Genomic DNA, 6,000 nt, shown 5'->3' with positions numbered 1-6,000 from the left:
CACCCGCGTGGACGCTTCTCGTGGGACACCCGCGCGGACGCTCGCTGCGGCTCCTCCCGTGTGCTGCTCTCTGCCTTTGACTACAATGCCTCCTGCCGTGGGCCTCTGCCTTCCCCCGGGCTGCTGCCTCCCTCCCGCAGCTGGGATCCGTGCTCGCCCCTCTGGGACGCTGGTGTCTTCATACCCTCCCGCCCCTTGCTCTCTCGCTTCGCCGGCCTTCGACAGCACACGCGCTGGTGACGCCGGCATCCCAGGAGTCCTGCCCGACCCTGGCCATTCTTCCCTCGCTGAGCTTCTTGCTCTGAATTCCGGATGAACTGTCTTTAGGCTCACCCATTCCTTGCTTCTGCCCTCCACGGAATGTTTCAGCCCCAGGATTTCTGTTTGACTCTTGTCACCTAGTCGCCGTGCTTTCCCATTTCCTCTAGTTGGTTTTCCATATTTCTGTTTGGTTCTTTTCACAGTTTTAAGATGTACAAAAAAATGGCAGATAAAATTACATATCATGTACAACATTTTTTTTTAATTTATTCATTTTATTACAGCCAGATATACACAGAGGAGGAGAGACAGAGAGGAAGATCTTCTGTCCGATGATTCACTCCCCAAGTGAGCCGCAACGGGCCGATGCCGAGCCGATCCGAAGCCGGGAACCTGAAACCTCTTCCAGGTCTCCCACATGGGTGCAGGGTCCCAATGCACTGGTCCGTCCTCGACTGCTTTCCCAGGCCACAAGCAGGGAGCTGGATGGGAAGTGGAGTTGCCGGGATTAGAACCGGCGCCCATGTGGGATCCTGGGGCTTTCAAGGTGAGGACTTTAGCCGCTAGGCCACGCCGCCGGGCCCTAACATTGTTGTTCATTACAGAATAACTGGTTATTATGGGCTAACTGAACCTAGGTAACCTAAGGCTTATTCACAGGTCTTCCAGCCACTGGTGCGCTCCCTAAATGGCTCCAAGGGTCGGCTCTGGGCCAGGCTGAAGCCAGGAGCTTCATCTGAGTCTGTCACGTGCGTAAAGGGGCCCAAGTGCGTGAGCCCCCCTCCACTGTTTTTCCAGGCCCATCAGCAGGGAGCTGGATTGGAAGTGGAACAGCCAGGACTCAAAGCAGCGCTGTCGGTGGCATTTTGGTCCTGGCAGTGAGTGGCCTTTGCTTTCTTATTTCCTTGTGTGTCCTATGACCTTCTGTGGAGGAGCTGCTGCTTTTTCCAGTCAGCCCAGTGTGAAGACTTGAGCTCCGGGTCCAGAAGCCAGGGCAGAGGCAGAGCTGGGCAAGCACCGCCCCTGGGATGCCAGCCTGCCTGAGTGCTGGTCATGCAACCTGCAGGAGCGCTCACTCCCTCCTCCCCAGGTCATCTTTGGAAACTACAAAGACCTCATTTCCAGTGCTCTCAGATACGCTACAGCTCTGGAAAGGGCCTTGGTTTTCCTCTGAGCATTCCCCACCGCTCTCCTGGTGCCGTGGCTGCTGCTTTGCACCCTGCCATCCACAGTCCTGCATGCCAGCGCGTGCTGCTCCTCCAGGCTGCTGCCAGCGGGGCTCTCCATGTGACATGCAGCCCGGGACTCGTATGTGCCGTGTTCGCAGAAGGGAGAGGGAATGGGGTCGGGCCAGGGCAGAGTGGGCCCGCGACGGGCAAGGCATCTCCCTGGGCGCTGGGGCCCTCCGGCCCGAGCACCAGTCAATGTTTCCGCCAGTCTCTAGTTGTTACTGCGCTCTGGGGGAACAAGGGCCTGAAGGCTCACTCTCTCAGTTGGAATCTATTCTTCCAGTTTTCGGCAGTGTCGGTTTGCTGAGGTGTCTGTCTCCACAGTGGGTGAGACCAAGACCTGCCTCTGTTTTACAGAAGTGGTCACAGGTGTTTGGCTGAAATCTGAGGGCACGTGATGTGTCGCTGTGGCCGTTGGGCGAGTGGCAGCTGCTGTTCTCGGGCTCTAGCCAAGCCAAGGACTGGCCCCTGGGAGCAGTGTGTCAGAACAAGGTCTGGCTGGCACATGCACACTGGGGTGGAAGCTCTTGAGGGTTGGGCCCTGCCAGCCCTGTGGGAGGATGGACATGGGTCCTCCTGGGCACCACAGCCTGGTCCCTGCACCACCACACCTATTGGACATTCCTTCCCCGTCTGTCCGGAGGATGCCCTGCCATGCCTCCAGGTCGGCCTACCATGGCTTGTCTGGACCAACAAGCTGCCAGTTCTGCATCTGTGTTTACTTGCCACCACCACCCAGGCCAAGCACCCAAGGGCCCGGCCGACTGTCCCATCAGTACAGCTTGAGGAGCTTCCTGGCCTCGCGCTCTGATGACTTCTGTGACCTGATGCTGTGGGTGAGCAAAGCCAGGTCCCGACTCCCCCAGCCCTGAGCCAACTGTGGCCGCCCTGTTGCCTGCATTTCCCAAGAGGGTTCCAGGGATGTGAGGTGTAGGAAGTGAGCCCTGGGCTGTGTGAAACCCTGAGGGGAAGGGGCTGAGGAGGGGATTAGGTGTGAAATGAGGATGGAGTTACTGCTTACAGCAGAGGCCCCAGGGAGACATTCCCCTGCTCCTGTCATGTGACTTGATGGCAATATGAGTGGCGGCTGTGACTCAGGAAGACGTTCCTCACAACGGTCCCAAGCCGCCAGCACCTTGACCTTGGCTTTCCAGGTGGCTGAACTGCAAGAGAAACTTGCTGACCGTGCGCTGCCCTGGAGTACCCAGTTGAGTTGCAGCCCGGTGGACTAAGGCAGATCAACAAGGACCATGTCCAAGCCCGTGCATGCGTGACAGACTGACACAGAAGCAGCTTCATGCTTCCAGGGTGCAGACGAATCAAAAGTCATCAAGATGGTGGGAGGGCAGGCGTGGGGACAGGGGCCGACGGAGCGACCTGTTGCAGCCTCAGCCGGGGTCCTAGCCCGACAAGTTGAGACTTGAAGCAGTTGTAGATGTGGGGGTGAGGGAAAGGAAGAGACGCTCAGAGCAGGGTTCAGTGACAGGCTTGCTGCTGGTGCGAGGTTCCCGCTTGCCCCACTGGCTGGAGGTGCTCGGTTTCCTAGTGCTCTGTTTTTCAACAGCAAAATTACAAGGAATCTGAAGAAACATTCAAAGGAACAGAATTCATCTCCAGGAAGCGTCACTGGAGCAGCGAAGACATGAGACTTGAGCAATTCTATCTTCGATATGCTCAGCACTGTGGAGATTGGGGTACAGGGGCCCGAGGAGGATCAGAGTGTAGCAGAGGGAGCTGCGTGCATGACAGCCCAGTGCAGAGAGCCAGTCAGGCCAGGGCTGTGCAGCCGCAGGGTGAGCCGCCTGCCCCTTCCCCTGGTCCATCTGAAGAAATGATGGGTCAGACCCCACATCTGAATACAGAATTGGAAACCCAACCTTAGACCTTAAGAGGCCCCTCCTGAAAAGGATTGATGTCCGGGGCGCAGCCGTGCAGTACCAGACGTCAGCATCCCACGCTCCAGCAAGCCGAGGCCAAGACAGGTGCCAGGGGCTCACTTCCTTAGCAAGCAACACTGTGTGCCAACTCGACCCAGCACTCACCCAGGGGCTTCCGCATTCATGGAGAAGTGGATTAAGATGGCACAGGGCTGGGAATGTGGTACACAGGCTGGGTGCCAGCAGCCACTCCCCCCACCCCATCAATCCACGCTGCGCCCCCAGTTACCACTGCCTGGGAACCAGGACTCTCACAGGGCCCTGCCACCACTGCGGGACACCAGGACTGAGTTTGCAGCTCCCAGAACCAATCTGCAGAGTGAACTATGGCAGCTCTGCTTTTCTCTCTCAGCCTTTAATTAATTTATTTTTAAATTTGAAAGGCAGAGTTACAAGGAGAGACAGAGATGTCCCATTCCCCAAACGGCCGCAGCAGCCACACCCAGGAGCCGAGCTCGAGCTGTCGTCCAGCACCTGCGGGGTGTTCTGCAGCGAAGGACGCAGCAAGCTCAGCTCACTAACGCTGAAAACACGGGTATTTTCTCTGACTACAGGGAGCTAGAAAGCTAGAAAGCTGTCACACAGAAAAGCTAAGAAATTCACAGATATGTGGAAATCAAAGCAGACTCCCTCAGCCAGGAGATCAAAGAATAAATCCTAAGGAAAATTAGAAATACCAGGAGATAAATGAAAATGAAAAAACACAATCAAACTTATGGGTGCCAGGAAAGCAGTGCTGAGCACGGACAGCTGCAGGCCCAGCGGCCGAGATGCGTGTGGCCCATGGCGGGGCCGGGCCCAGCCGCCACTCTTCTGTGACACAGCAGTCATGGCTCCCAGCTGAAGCCTGAACAGGGCTGAAAAGCTGGTCTCAAATCTCACAGTCTAATATAACCCCTCAGGGACTAGATAATCAGAAACAAACTAAATCCAAAGCTGGCAGAAATAAGCAAACATAAAACCAGATCAATGGCTTAGTGCAGTAGGCTAGTGGTTAAGTCCTTGCCTTGCACGTGCCAAGCTCCCATATGGATGCCGGTTCCTGTCCCAGCAGCCCCACTTCCCACCCAGCTCTCTGCTTGTGGCCTGGGAAAGCAGTCGAGTTCAGCCCAAAGCCTTGGGACTTTGCACACACGTGGGAGACCTGGAAGAAGCTCCTGGCTCCTGGCTCCTGATCGGCTCGGCTGTGGCCACTGCAGCCGCCTGGGGAGTGAGGCAGTGGACGGAAGGTCCTTCTCTGTCTCTCCTCTCTGTAAACCTGCCTTTCCAAAAACACAACAACAAAGATATCAGCAAGACCAAAAGCGGGCTCTTCGAGACTGAGAAAACTTCAGCTGACATTTTCTGTGGAACAGGGACATAAAAGGATTCCAAGAGTCCCATGAACAGGTGATTCGACAGGGGCAGACATGCTTTCCAGAACCCGGATGTAGCTGCAGCTAGTAAGGAAACAGACTCAGGCAGAGCTGAGGTCAGCTGGCTCCCCTGTGCTCTAGCCAACCTCCCAGGACAAATTTGCACAGTTCTGATTTTTTCCAGAGAGATGTAGCGGAAGGGCTCCTCCTACCTTGTCCGGTATGGCCAAAGTACCCGGATACCAATGTCAGACAAGGAAAACCATGGATGCCGCCCAGCCTCTGTGTGGGGTTTACCTAGGGAAGGGAGGGCGTCTCCAAGGGCTTCTTGCAGCCAACTGGGAGGCTGCGACAGTGGGCAGGCTGCTGGACAGAAGCTGCCGGGAGGCAGGAGTCCTCTGCAGCTGCAATGGGCTCGTGGGGCTCGGCCCCAGATGGAAGGCCACCTGCCACACTTACAGGTGGCTGGCATGTCTCAGCAACACCACCACCAGGGCCTTGTCAGACCAACACAAGAAAGCCACCACCCTGAGAGCTTGTCAGCGCAGGGCTGGGCGACTGAGGGGACGCTCTTGTATACGCTCCAGCACGGTGGGCCTTGGAGACATGCTGAGTCTAAGAATCCAGGAGCAGAGAATTCACCCTGCAAAAATCCACCTCAGTGAGGCACTGAGAATGGCAATGCCATGGGTGACGAAAATCAGGACAGAAGGGACCACGGCCAGGAGGGGACACAGCGAGATCACCATGGGCAGCAGGACGTCTTTGGTGTATACCAAGTGCTGGCGGCTGCAGAAACTAAAGTGTACTAGGCGCCCTGCGTGCACACAGGCCCGTGGTGCTGCGGCGTGGCATTAGCTGCTCTTTGTTGCTCCTACATTCTGTGCCGTGCCTTTCCCGAGACACTCGCCAGTACTGCTGGCCACCAGCTGCAGCTGGCAGTCTCATTTCCGTGGCAGAACGACAGACGCCGCCAGTGTAAAGTCGTGAGTTTATTGCATATGTAACAAAATGAACCTGACCTCCGGCTCTTGCCTGCTGTGCAGTCACTGTTTGCTTTGTGTTTCCAGCTGGTTCCATGACCACATTAAATACAACTAGGATTTCTTTAAATACGTTTGATTTTGACATAAAACAGAACATTAGTGTACAACTTTCACAAAATAAATCAGCAATAAAAACAGTGGGAAGATTAACAAGGATAGCAGCAATACTTAA

Source organism: Ochotona princeps, chromosome 24 (genome assembly GCF_030435755.1).
Source record: "Ochotona princeps isolate mOchPri1 chromosome 24, mOchPri1.hap1, whole genome shotgun sequence".
In the NCBI taxonomy this organism is placed as follows: domain Eukaryota; kingdom Metazoa; phylum Chordata; class Mammalia; order Lagomorpha; family Ochotonidae; genus Ochotona; species Ochotona princeps.
The sequence above is the reverse complement of the archived record's forward strand: the minus strand, read 5'-3'. Positions refer to the sequence as shown.